Consider the following 14,587-nt stretch of genomic DNA (forward strand, 5'->3'; position numbering starts at 1 on the left):
TTTTAATTAACATAATGCCCTCAGGTTTTACCTGTGTTGTATGCTGTGATAACATCTTATTCTTTGTCAAGCCTGAATCATATTCCAGTTCATATATATGCTACATTCCCTTTATTTAGCCATACAAAGACATTTCTCTTGCTTCCCCTGTTACTTGGCTTTTGTAAATAGTGCTGTAATAAACTCGGTTTGGGAGATACCTATAGATTCTTTGATTTCTTCTCCTTGTATCTTTAGAAGTGGGGTGGCTGTGTTACGTGTTAATGTTGTTTGTTTTCCATAGTGGTTGCACCATTTGTAGCTCTTCCGGCAGTGTAGAATGGTTCTGGTTCTTGTCCCAGCCAACATTTGTTGATTTTGTTGTTTGATGGTGGCATCTTAATAAGCGTGAAGTGGTTTTTACTGTGGTTTGATTTGTGTTTCTCTAATACTTAGTGATTTAGAGTGTCTTTCAAATGCTTGTCTATTTGTGACCTTGGTTTATGTCTACTGAATCCATTGTCCATGTTTTAATTATACCGTATTTTTCATGTTGCAAGCCTTCTGTCTACATTCTGCAAGTTAACTCCTTATCCGCTAGATTCTTTGAAAAATTTCCTTCTATTGCACAGGTCATCTTTTTGTTCCATAGATTATGTCCTTAGACTTTTTCTGAATTCTGTACATTTTAGTGTGTTATGTTTTATTTCATTTGTCTCCAGATATTTTCTGATTGTCTTTTTGATTTTTTTTTTGACCCATTGGTTATTCAGGAGTTTCTTAAACTTCTTCTTCTTCTTTTTTTAAAGTGTATTTATTTATTTTGAGAGACAGCATAAGCCTAAGCAGGGGAGGGGCAGAGAGAGAAACGGAGAGAGAGAATCCCAAGCAGAGCCCCACGTGGGGCTCAAACTCCTGAACTGTGAGATCATGACCTGAGCCAAAATCAAGAGTCTGACACTTAACCAACTTGGCTCAGTTGGTTGGGGCCCAGGTGCCCCAAGAGCATTACAAACCATTTAAAATTGGTATTGTCAATTGCCTTCAAAATCTCCTACTTAGGACCACCCCTGCACATACTGTATGTCAGCGACATCCCACACTCTACCTTTTATGTTGTGTACTCTGTAACCTAGATTTATGATTTTTATGCTTTGGTTGAGAACAATTTTAATAGCAGAAATAACATTGATTAGTGCTACCTCATTACAGTATTCAGGTTTGTGTATTTGTGGCAATATTTACATTTACCGGAGAACTCCGTATTTCCATGTGGTTGTAGTGTTTAGAATCCTTTTCCTTCAAGTAGAAGAACTCTCTCTAACATTTCTTGTAGGGCAGATCTAGTGGTAAACTTCCAGGGTTTGTACCCGAGAAAGCCTTCTTTTCTCCATAGTAGAAGAACAGTTTTGCCAGGTAGGGCATTCTTGGTTGACATTTTTTATCTTTCTGCACTTGAATATATTATCCCACGTACCTCTTCCTATTAGGTCTGCTGAGAGCCCTGCTAATGATCTGGTAGGAGCTCTCTTGTACATGATGAATTACATTTGTCATGCTGTTTAAAAATTCTCTATTCACCTGTGCTTTTTGATAGGTTAATTAATTATGATGTGCCACTGTGTTCCTGTCTTGACATTTATCCTACTTTGAATTTGCTGAGTTACTTGAATTTGTCTCTTTCTTCCCGTAAATGTGGGAAGTGGAAGGCATTAACTCTTCATGTAAGTTTTATTCTCCATTTCTCTCTTTTCATGGAGAACCCCTTAATATATAATAAATTGCTCCCTATCTTAGTGTCCCGCAAGTCCCTTAGGCTCTGTCCTTTTCCATATTTTCTTCTGTCAATGGAGAATTTAAAACAAGGGGCCTTTAAGATGTCTGATTCTTTCTTTTCCTTGGTGAATATTGCTTGTGAACCTGTAGCATATTTTTCTTTTTCTTTTTCTTTTTTTAATGTTTATTTATTTTTGAGGAGAGAGAGAGAGAGAGAGAGAGAGAGAGCGAGCATGAGCAGGGCAGGGGCAGAGAGAGAGAGAGACAGACAGAGACAGGGAGGGAGACACAGAATCCGAAGCAGGCTCCAGTCTTCCAAGCTGTCAGCACAGAGCCCAACACGGGGCTTGAACTCACGAACTGTGAGATCATGGCCTGAGATGAAGTTGGACACTCAACCGACTGAGCCACCCAGGCGCCCCTGTAGTGTATTTTTAAATTCAGTCACTGAACTCTTCAGCTCCCAGTTTCTTTTTAGTTGTTTTTTATACTTTGTTGGGATTTTCATTTTGGTCGTGAGTAGTTTTCCAGATATGATTTGTTTACCTATTTGTTTTCTCATTTTTCTCCATGAGCATCTTTATGATTGTTATTTTGAATTCTTTGTCAGATAATTAATATTCTCTATTTAGGGCCAGTTTTTAGTTTTATTTTTGGTCTTTTTATTTATTTATTTATTTATTTATTTTTAATGTCTGTTTATTTTTGAGAGAGAGGCAGAGCACGAATGTGGTGGGGAGGAGGGAGTGGTGCAGAAAGAGAGGGAGGCACAGAATCTGAAGCAGGCTCCAGGCTCCACACTGTCAGCATGGATCCTGATGCGGGGCTCTAACCCACAAGCCATGAGATCATGACCTGAGCCAAAGTCAGACGCTTAACCGACTGAGTCACCCAGGCGCCCCTATTTTTGGTCTTTTGGTTGGAACACATTTTTATCTTTCTTTGTATACCTTGTGATCTTTCGCTGAGATTTGGGAATTCAAAAAACCTCCGGTCCCAGGCTTCATGTACTTGCTTTGTACCGCAGAAAAAAATAACAGTCAACTACGCTAGTAATCCTGGGGCCTGTCAGACCTAATCTGGGGATGTGTAATGTCTGTGTTTTTGTAATATCCTAGTTAAAAAAGGCTTTGTTGTTTCTTGTTTAGAGCCCATGATACATTACTGTCCCTGGTGTTTGTCTGCAGCTGTAGTCTCTCCAGTGTTTCAATAAGTACTCAGCGTTTATTCTGAGCAACCACCACGACCATCTGTCTCCCCTCAGTGGAATCCTACAGTATCTGACTTTTTGTGAGTCATTTATTGCACTTAAAATAATGTTTTCAAGGTTTATCTAAGTTGTAACATGTGACAAAATCTATTTCCTTTCCAAAGGTGAAAAGTATTCATGGTGTGCGTATGCTACATTAAACAAATATTTATCTTTGAGAGGGAGAGAGAGGGGCAGAGAGAGGAGAGGGTCTGAAGTAGGCTCTGCACCGTCAGCAGAGAGCTGATGTGGGGTTTGAACTCACAAGCCATGAGATCATGACCTGAGCCAAAGTCAGATGTTTAACTGACTGAGCCACTCAGGTGCTCCTCCTCCATTTATTTTTTTTATTTTAAAAAAATTTTAATGTTTATTTATTTTTGAGAGAGAGAGAGAGAGAGAGAGAGAGAGAAAGAGAGATGGAACATGAGCAGGGAGGGGCAGAGAGAGGGAGACATTGAATCTGAAGCATGCTCCAGGCTCTGAGCTGTCAGCACAGACCCCGATGTAGGGCTTGAACTCACGAACCCTGAGACCATGACCTGAGATGAAGTCGGAAGCTGAACCGACTGAGCCACCCAGGGGTCCCGCTCCTCCACTATTTTTAAAAAATGTTATTTATTTCTTTGGAGAGAGACAGAGTGAGAGGGCGAGGGGCAGAGAGAGAATCCCAAGCAGGCTCCACATTGTCCGTGCAGAGCCCGATGTGGGGCTTGAACTCCGAACCTGAGATCATGACCTGAGTCAAAATCATGAGTCAGACACTTGATGTGACTTGTGTCCGATCAGACACAAGATGGCGACTGTGGAACCGGAAACCACCCCTACTCCTAATCTCCACCCCCCTTCAGAAGAAGAGAAAACAGAATCTAATCAGGAGGCTGCTAACTCAGAACACTGTATTAAACTTCCTTTACAGAACAGATGGGCACTCTGGTTCCTTAAAAATGATAAAAGCAAAACTTGGCAAGCAAACCTAAGTTTGATACCGTTGAAGACTTTTGGGCTCTGTACAACCACATCCAGTTGTCTAGTAATTTAATGCCTGGCTGTGACTACTCACTTTTTAAGGATGGTATTGAGCCTGTGTGGGAAGATGAGAAAAATCAAACGAGGAGGACGATGGTTAATTACATCGAACGGCAGAGACGAAGTGATCTGGATGGCTTTTGGCTAGAGACACTGCCGTGCCTTATTGGAGAATCTTTTGATGACTCCAGCGGTGATGTATGTGGAGCTGTTGTCAACGTTAGAGCTAAAGGTGACAAGAGAGCAATATGGACCACTGAATGTGAAAACAGAGAGGCTGTTACACATATAGGGAGGGCATACAAGGAAAGGTGAGGACTTCCTCCAAAGATAGTGATCGGTTATCAGTCCCATGCAGACACAGCTAGTAAGAGCCTGGCTCCACCACTAAAAACAGGTTTGTTGTTTGAGAAGACACCTTCTGAGTATTCTCATAGGAGACTGCGTCAAGCAGTTGAGATTTGGGAGCTGAACCAAAGCCTCTTCCAAAGCAGAGTGGACTGCATTTAAATTTGATTTCCATCTAAATGTTGCTAAGATATAAGAGAAGTCTCATTCGCCTTTGTCTTGTACTTCTGTGTTCGCTTTTTTTTGTTTGTTTGTTTGGCTAGAGTGTCCACTATCCCAATCAAAGAATTACGGTACACATCATCCCCAGAATCCATGAATGTGTTCCTGGCCCACTCTGTAATAGCTTAGTAGAATTACCATTATAAACACATTTTACGCATCCACAATATTTAAAAAAGAACTTGCATTTCTATAGCTTAAAGGGAAAAAAATTCTGCTTATGTTCCATTGTATGCAGGAGCATATTTTGCTGGTTTGGAAGAGTATGATGCATATAGTTTTCTAGCAATTTTCTTTGTTTCTTTTTACAGCATTGTCTTTGCTGTACTCTTGCTGATGGCTGCTAGATTTTAATTTATTTGTTTCCCTACTTGATAACGTTAGTGATTCTGATTTCAGTTTTTCATTTATTTTGCTTTTGTTTTTTTCCTCATGTAACATTGGTGAAGGATCCAGGAATATGACACAAACATTAATTTTGTGCCAAAAAAAAAAGACACTTAACTGACTGAGCTACCCAGGTGCTCCTTCCTTCATGACTATTAATAGACTATAGATGGTTTTCTTTATATAAGGTTGTTGCTCAGAAATCCACCAATCATTCTGTAAAAACTCTCCTGTATCCTCTGAGTTGCTCTCTCTTGTTCCTTTAAAATCTTCTTTTTGTTTGTGATACTTGACAGTGTGATCGTATTGTGTATCTGTGTGGACGCCTTTTAGTTTATTTTATTTGGAATTCATTGTGCTTCTTGATTTTGTAGGTCTGTTTCTTTCTGCAGAGGAGAGACATTTAAGTCCTTAATTGCTCATACAAGCTCTCTGCCCCCTTTTCTTTCTCAGTACTGTTTTGGGTCCCCTTGATGCATATATTGGTTGACTTGATGGTGTTCAACGGGTCCCTCAGGCATTCGTCCCATGCCCACATTTTATTATTTTTTTTATCTAACATGATAATTTTAATAACTTGTCTTCAAGTTTTTTAGTTTTTTATTCTGCTTGATCAAGTCATAATTAATGCCTCCAGTGAATTTTCAAATTCAGTTATTGTACTTAGCTCTCATTTTTTGTTCATTCCTTGATTTTCATACTCTTCCAGAATAGTTTCCATATTTTATTTAATTGATTTATTTACTCTTAGCTATTTAATCATCACTTAGATGGTTATTTTGAATTGTATACCAAGTAATACAGATGCCCATTGCCTACAGCCACTTTCCGCAGATGTATCTTGTTTTTTGTTTTTTTGTTTTTTTTTAATTTTTTTTTTTTAACCTTTATTTATTTTTGAGACAGAGAGAGACAGAGCATGAACAGGGGAGGGATAGAGAGAGGGAGACACAGAATCTGAAACTGGCTCCAGGCTCCGAGCTGTCAGCACAGAGCCCGATGCGGGGCTCGAACTCACGGATTGTGAGATCATGACCTGAGCCGAAGTCGGATGGTTAACTGACTGAGCTACTCAGGCTCTCCGGTTTTATTTTTTTTTATTTTAAATTTTTTTTTTTTTCTCAACGTTTATTTATTTTGGGGACAGAGAGAGACAGAGCATGAACAGGGGAGGGGCAGAGAGAGAGGGAGACACAGAATGGGAAACAGGCTCCAGGCTCCGAGCCATCAGCCCAGAGCCTGACGCGGGGCTCGAACTCACAGACCGCGAGATCGTGACCTGGCTGAAGTCGGACGCTTAACCGACTGCGCCACCCAGGCGCCCCTCTCCGGTTTTATTTTTATTTTTTTAATGTTTATTTAGTTTAGAGAGAGAGCGAGAGAGATAGAGAGAGAGAGAGCAAGTGGGGGAGGGGCAGAGAGAGAGGGAGACACAGAATCCAAAACAGGCTCCAGGCTCTGAGCTGTCAGCACAGAGCCTGACGCGGGGCTCGAACTCACAGACCGTGAGATCATGACCTGAGCTGAAGTTGGACGCTTAACCACCTGAGCCACCCAGGCACCCCTGTATCTTGGTTTTTGGACTGTGCCATGTTTTTCTGTCTCTTTGTATGTTTTTTTTTTTTTTAAAGTTTTTATTTATTTTTGAGACAGAGACAAAGCATGAGCAGGGAAGGGGCAGAGAGAGAGGGAGACACAGAATCGGAAGCAGGCTCCAGGCTCTGAGCCATCAGCCCAGAGCTCGATATGGGGCTCGAACTCACAGACCGTGAGATCATGACGTGAGCCGAAGTCGGACGCTCAACTGACTGAGCCACCCAGGCGCCCCTCTTTGTATGGTTTTTGATCTCTTGTTGAGATTTGGGAATTTAAGCGAGCTATGTCTTCTAGTCTTTGTGGACGTGGTTGTTTTCAGGAGCACACCAGTGACAGCCAGCTGGACTAGAATAATTGCATCTGCTCACACCCGTTTGGTCGTTGTACGTGTAACTTCCCAGCAACCAAAAATTTCTCTCTCTTAAGCACGAATGATATCTCGCTCCCCCTGACGTCTATCTTCAGGACTACAGTTTCTCCGGTGCCAACACAGCATTCGCCTTTTTGACTCATGACAACTAATGGTGCATTCATGGTATCTGCCATTCTGTCTTGTACTCTGTGCCATGCAAAACGAAGTAAGTTGACGCACTTGCACGAAAAGTCACAGATTGGGACACGTTGTCCAATATTCTCTTTGTCTCCAAGGCAAAAAGGAGGGATTGAAAGTTTTCTCACAGTCATCACGTGGTGTGCTAGAGAAGGAAGACAACCCTTATGGGCACATGTGACAAACTTTCCTTCCCTTTTCAATGTGACTATGCTTGATTTCACCTTTGATGGCTTGTTGTGACCTCTGGATTGGCTTATGGAGTCCCAAAAGTGCTCTTTGGTTATATATTGTGTATATATTCATGTCTCCAATGAGGAATGAAGTCCTCATGGTTCCTACTCCATTATCTTGCTGACATTCTTGGATTGATTTTATCTTTGCATACTAGAGTTTATTTATTTGTTAAAAATTTTTTTAATGTTTATTTTTGAGAGAGAGAGAGAGAGAGAGAGAGAGAGAGCAAGTGGGGGGCAAGGCAGAGAGAGAGGGAGACACAGAATCCAAAGCAGACTCCAGACTCTGAGCTGTCAGCACCGAGCCCAACATGGGCTCATGAGCATGAGATCATGACCTGAGCCAAAGTCAGACGCTTAATGGACTGAGCAACCCAGGTGCCCCTGCATATTAGAGTTTTTAAGTATACTCATCTGCGAGTAGTAAGGGCAATGAGTTTTCTTCTGTGTGTTATTTGATGTCTTTTATCTTCTCATGACATGCAGGCCTTCCGGCCAAAACCACGCATAGAAACTTCATTGCAGAGTCTCGGTGGGAAGACATTCATGTAGTAGTGGCCTTGAGATTTTTCACTTGATAGACTAGGACGATGATGAAGATAGTGAAGGACAGCAGGGATTTTGTGAAGGACATATCCAAACTGAGACAAGTGGCCACAATAAGAATCTTCTTGCCAAAAATGATGAAGGATATAAAACATTTTGGAAAAATTCCCTTTGTAAGTTGGCTACTTTTCCAAAACAGTGTGTTACTGCACGAGAAGACTCAGACCAAATATCAAAACATTCAAGTTCATGGAAAGAAAAGTTGGAAAATGTGGAAAAGTACCCAGTGCATGCTGAAAATAATTCTTTGAACCATTTTGAAAATAGGGTTGGGTTGACTTATCTAGTCAAATATTTCTGAACAGCAGTAATTTAAAAATGCTAAGTGGAATCAATTTGAGAGACCCTTTAGTGAGGGTTCTTTAGTCTTTTACCAACAAATAATCCCTCCTAGTTCAGAAATCTATAAACTTTAGGGGCACCTGGGTGGCTCAGTCTGTTAAGTGTCTAACGCAGCTCGGGTCATGATCTCGTGGTTCGTGAATTCAGGCCTGTTGTTGGGCTCTCTGCCATCAGTGTGGAGCCCACTTCAGATTCTCTGTCTCCCTCTCTCTGTCTGTACGCTTCTCTACTTGCTCGCACTTTCAAAAATAAATAAACTTAAAAAAAAAAAAAGAAACCTATAAACATCGTAAATGTGGGATGATCTTGAACCATTCATCATTGCTCATTGAGCGTCAGAGAATGAATCATCATGAAGAACTTTACCTGTGTAGTAAAACTAGAACTTTAGTGAGTGATGTGGGAAACCAAATCAACTGAAAAATTAAATTTCTTTACTGCTTATGGCCCATTGAAACAGGCAGAGTGACCTTCCTCTGGGAGCTCAGCTGCCTGGATGTTGACACTTTGCTAAGGGCAAAAGGGGAATCTTAGCTTAACATTATCCGGCCCCCCCCCCCCCCCCCCAGGATCCTGTTAAGTCTACTTTAACATAGAAAAATTCCTTTGGAAACTTCCTTTGTCTCTAACCTTACAAGATATATGCTGACAATCATCCTCCAAGCATATGGCCTCTGATATACATCTGAAGGGTCTCATGACTGATTTTTTACTAAACAGTGGTAAATGACCTTTTCTTACACAAAAGCTAACCCCCTCAATGTCTTGGAAACCTTGCTTCCAAAATTCCGTAGAGACTTATGCCATCCCTAACCTTCCCCCAATCTGAATGTACATAATCAGTCATCTGTCACAACCCCAGTGCAGCTCTTTCTGCCCATGGGTCCTGTCGCATGCTTCAATGAAATCGCCTTTTTGCACTGAAGACATCTCAAGAATTCTTTTTTGGCCATTGGCTCTGGACCCCAACACTTCAAACCACATCATTTGGTGTCCTAATGTGGGGTTGAGCCTTCTCATTTGGACTCTGAGCCTTGGTGCAAACCTGAGGAGCATTATTTTCTCTTCCTTTACTTTCATTTCAGGGGCCTTTCAAGGAGTATGGTCTATTGGAACACTTTCCTGTGGATTGCTCATGCTGCAATCCTCTATCTAGCCCGTGGCTACCCTATGGAGGAGAAAGCCTGCCTTTTGGCTGGAAGTTAGTACCTTGGCCGCGATGGTAATAAGGCTCAGAAACTTGATGCCCTCTTTTGTATTCCTTTCCTTATACAAAGTTGTCTGTCTTGGGCACGGGACAGCCACTTGTGACTAGCATTGCTGCCAGTCTTAAGACTCCTATGTGAGTCCTCATGGTTCTAATGTGATCCTCTCCACATCCCTGGTCTAGCTACTTCTGGCTGCAGGACCTGCCCTGGGAGCCGGCCGAAACCAGTACCCGATTGAGTTAAATCCCAAGTGGGGGCCATTTCCTAGAGAGGTTGCTTGTAAAGACTACTTGTGATGGAATGTTTTTTAGACCATGATGGATTTCTATCTTTACCGTTTTCCATCAGTGTCCTCTGCTAACTACTTAGACTACCGAATTGGGTGATTTCCCCTTGTAAAACTGTTTTAGCGTTTTCTATGGGTTAGAAAACAGCACAGGGGGATGCAAACTGACGCAGCCACTCTGGAAAACAGTATGGAGGTTCCTCAAGAAATTAAAAATACAACTACCTTACGACCCAGCAATTGCAGTACTAAGTATTTACCCAAGGGATACAGGTATGCTGTTTTGAATGGGGATGTGCGCCCCAATGTTTATAGTAGCACTATCGACAGTAGCCAAAGTATGGAAAGAGTCCAAATATCCATTGATAGATGAATGGATAAAGAAGATTTGGTATATATGTATACAATGGAGTATTACTCGGCAATCAAAAAGAATGAAATCTTGCCATTTGCAAAACGTGGTTGGGACTAGGAGGTATTATGCTAAGCGAAATTGGTCAGAGAAAGACATATCATATGACTTTGATCGTGAGGACTTTTTTTTTTTTTTTAACGTTTATTTATTTTTGAGACAGAGAGACAGAGCATGAATGGGGGAGAGGCAGAGAGAGAGGGAGACACAGAATTGGAAGCAGGCTCCAGGCTCTGAGCCATCAGCCCAGAGCCCGACGCGGGGCTCGAACTCACGGACCGCGAGATCGTGACCTGAGCTGAAGTCGGACGCTTAACCGACTGAGCCACCCAGGCGCCCCTCGTGAGGACTTTAAGATACAAAACAGATGAACATAAGGGAAGGGAAGCAAAAATAATATAAAAACAAGGAAGGGGGATAAAACATAAGAGACTTAAATATACAGAACAAACGGAGGGTTGCTGGAGGGGTTGTGGGAGGGGGATGGGCTAAACAGATAAAGGGCATTAAGGAATCTACTCCTGAAATCTTCGTTGCACTATATACTAACTAACTTGGATGTAAATTAAAAAAATAAATTAAAAAATTTAAATAAAAATAAATTAAATAAATAAAAAGATTAAAAATAAAAACAACAGCACAGCCTTCACAGGAAAGCAGTAGTGCAGCCGTCACTAGAAGGCTTGCCCACCATAAGGCACGGTACTTCAGTCCGTTCAACAGGCACCCATCTGTAGCCTAGGGTGCAACGAGGAATGGGGGGAGACTAGCATCCTTCCTACGGGCCCTTTATGGTAGGCAGTGATCAATAGTGATTTTCGTTCGAAGGATGCCGCCAGTTGCTTTCGACACCAGGAGCTGGGTGGGATTTTTGGTAATGGACCTTCTCTCTTCTTCAGTTCCCAAGGACTTATCCTTGGAATGCCTTTTAACCTACTGGAAACAGTTTGGATTGCAAAGTTTAGGAAAGAACTGATCTATAACACTGTATGGCTTCAGTAGGATCTATCAGATCTCTTCTATAGGAAACTGGGTGAATGGATGGAGGTGTACCCTAGGTTCAGGCCTTCAAGGCTGTAAAGGAGGATCCGGACCTAAGGGCCTGTTGGAGAATGTGTTTGGTTATTAGCCATGCCAGTAAACTCCCTCCTGACATATTGGATGATAATTACCTAAATAGGCCTCCTTCTAATAGAACTCAGGTTGCTGGAGGAAACAGGCCATCCCTAGCGAGGGGGACGCTGCCCTCTTTCACTGTTCCTCCTCCTAACAGACTCATGTTACCCTTGTTGTATTGGGGGGGGGGGGCTTCTCCCTCATCCATTTCCGGGGGTAATGGCTACAACTGGGGCCAAGTGTGGTTAGTCTACCCCAGGATGGGGACTTTAAGGAATATCCCCAAGTAGGTGCCCAAACTCCCATTGTTTTGGGGAAATTCCCTGCCTTTTCCGGCCTGACATGGGCAGCATATTTCCACATTGGTGGGAAAAAAGCAAAACCAAACAAACCATGGTGCCTTCTCATCTGTCCCAGCTGATGAAGTTTAGAACCTTCTTTGTCTGCCTTCTGGTGGCACTTCTGTCTCTTCTGCCTCCCCTTCCCCTTTTCTTCGTAATGGACCTTCTCTCTTCTTCAGTTCCCAGGGACTTTCCCTTGGAATGCCTTTTCACCCACTGGAAACAATCTGGATTACAAAATTTAGGAAAGGACTGATCTGTAACACTGCATGGCCTCAATGGGCTTTATCAGTTAGATCTCTTGTGCAAATGGACAGTTACCCTAGGTCCAGGCCTTCAGGGCTGTAAGTCAGGATCCGGAACTAAGAGGCTCTGGCAAAACGTGTCTGGTCAGTAACCAGGCCAGTTAACTCCCTCCTGACATATCGGAGGATAATTGCCTAAACAGGCTTTGTCCAGGTTGCTGGACAAAACACAGGCCATCCCTAATGAATGGGACGCTGGCTCTCACTGTTCCTCTTAAAAGATGTGGAGGCTTCTCTCCTGTTCATTTTCCAGGCTAATGGCTATAATTGGAGTCAGTATCTCTGGATGCGGACTTTCAGAAAGATTCCCAAACAGCTCCCCAAACTCCCTTTGTTTTGGGGAAATTCCCTGTCTTCTCCAGCCTGACATGGATGGCATATTTCCATTTTGGTAGAAAAAAACATGGCATCTGCTCATCTGTCCAATCGGCTGAGGTTTAGAACTGGGAGCCCTCTTTCTCTGCCTTCTGGCAGCACCTCGCCTCTTCTGCCTCTCCCTCCTGTTTCTGTACCACTTGGAGTGCGGTCTGTGTAAGTGGTTCCTATACCATCCGTGGTGTCTCTGGCACCCATTGCCTTCTCCTCTTACCCTCGCTGTCAGGGAGCAAAGAGCATCCCCTTTGGGCCACCCACTTCAGATTTCCCCACCAGTGTCCCAGGTAAAAATTGACAATGGGGAACAAATTGACTTTTTAAAAAAATGTTTATTTTTGAGAGAGAGACTGATCACAAGCAGGGGAGGGGCAGAGAGGGAGGGAGACACAGAATCTGAAGCAGGCCCCAGGCTCTGAGCTGTCAGCATAGAGCCCGATGTGGGGCTTGAATCCACAAACTGCCAGATCATGACCTGAGCCAAAGTCAGACACTTAACTGACTGAGCCACCAGGTGCCCCTAAATTGATGGATTTTTGTGTGCACCCAGGTGGAACATAATTTTGTATTCAAATTTAAGTTTGTGGTTTAATTAAAATAGACATGTCTAAATTTAGAGTTATCATCATTAAATATGACACTTTCATTCCACCAATGTTTACTAAAGGTCATATAAGCTCGTGTTCTCTGTTGCAATTTGTAATAAAAAGGTGACTTAAAATAATGGTTGTGGTACCTGGGTGGCTCAGTCAGTTAAGTGTCCGACTTCAGCTCAGGTCATGATCTTGGGGTTTGTGAGTTCGGGCCCTGTGTCAGGCTCTGTGCTGACAGCTTGGAGCCTGGAACCTGCTTCGGATTCCGTGTCTCCCTCTCTCTCTGCTCCTCCCCTGCTCACTTTCTGTCTCTCAATAATAAACGTTAAAAATTAAAAAAAAAAAAAAAAAACGGTTGACTTTGTCTCAAAGATTTCATGGGTAATTGTTAAGATAGCTTTCAAAGTTTTTGGTAACCTGAGACTTTAAAACTTTCCTTGGATTGAATTCATTGGATTTCTATCTATGTGTTTTCCAAATAGGATAAGGCATTGATTACTAAACATAAGGTGTATCTACTGTTGACTTTCTCTTGCTGAGAGACTAAGGATATTTGGGTCTGTTGGTAAATGTGCTTTCTGTTTGATTGATTCATGAATTTTCCATCTAAAGAATTCTGGTATAACAGTTCACAATTGGTTACTACTTAGTTCCCATTGGAGACTAAGGTTCCTAAGAATGCTACATTCTGCTAAATGTAATCAAGACTGATGGAAATAAAGGAAGCAACTCTGTATGTAGAAAAGTAGGAGATGAGATGTGTAAGAAAAATGTAAGGAATGAAAATACATTTTTGTTGAAGGTAATTTTGTCCTGGTTGTTTGGAGAGCAATGACTTGGGACAAAATCTGAATGCAAAGGAAAGTTGTAGAAGGTTTGTGAAGAGAAATCTTTGGAAAGGAATTTTATGTGTGGTCAGGATGGACTAAAGTTGAAATGAATAGATTTTTAAAAACCACATTCTGGGGCATCTGGGTGGCTCAGTTGGTTGAGCATCCGACCTCAGCTCGGGCCATGATCTTGCAGTTTGTGGGTTCGAGCTCCGCGTCGGGCTCTGTGCTGACAGCTCAGAGCCTGGAGTCTGCTTCTGCTTCTGTGTCTCCCCCTCTCTCGCCCCTCCCCTACTTGTGCTCTGTCTTTCTCTCTCAAAAATAAATAAACATTTTTTTAAAAAATAAAAAAAAATAAAAAGCACATTCTGTTTACTCTCTTGTTTAAAAGACAAAGTTTCCTGGATTGTTGGTTTTCTCTTGATAAGAAAATGTAAACAAAATGGTTTTCTTTTTCTTTGTCAGCCTAGAAAAACCAGTTTCTGTGTTTTGACTTTATCAGGCCTTTGGTGATCCTAATCCTATTTAGGCATGTGCTTTAAAACTTTCTTAGGTTTTAACAAACTTCCCCAAGATTTAGATCTTAAAGGGAATCTTTTTGACTAATTAATCTTGTTTCGTTGGTATGTTGTAGTTTAAGGTCATCAAGATGTGCAGGTTATGGAGGTGTTTGTGTTCTGTGTCACAGAAATCACTGACTTTCCCTGTCAGTTGCACTATAATGAACTCTCAGTTCTTTAACAATGTCAATTTCTGGGTCCTTGTCATTTTAATTGTTCCAGTGCTCTTACAGAGCATATAAGG

General features: G+C 42.0%; 1 protein-coding gene and 1 pseudogene across 3 annotated transcripts in view; both read left to right on the forward strand.

Annotated features, from left to right (window-relative positions):
• LOC122494754 (zinc finger protein 708-like) overlaps positions 1-14,587 on the forward strand; it is an 84,729-nt gene that overhangs the window by 26,229 nt on the left and 43,913 nt on the right. The window lies entirely within an intron of this gene.
• Positions 3,685-5,087, forward strand: LOC122494759 (annotated as a pseudogene).

The sequence above is a fragment of the Prionailurus bengalensis genome, chromosome E2 (genome assembly GCF_016509475.1).
Source record: "Prionailurus bengalensis isolate Pbe53 chromosome E2, Fcat_Pben_1.1_paternal_pri, whole genome shotgun sequence".
Lineage (NCBI taxonomy): Eukaryota > Metazoa > Chordata > Mammalia > Carnivora > Felidae > Prionailurus > Prionailurus bengalensis.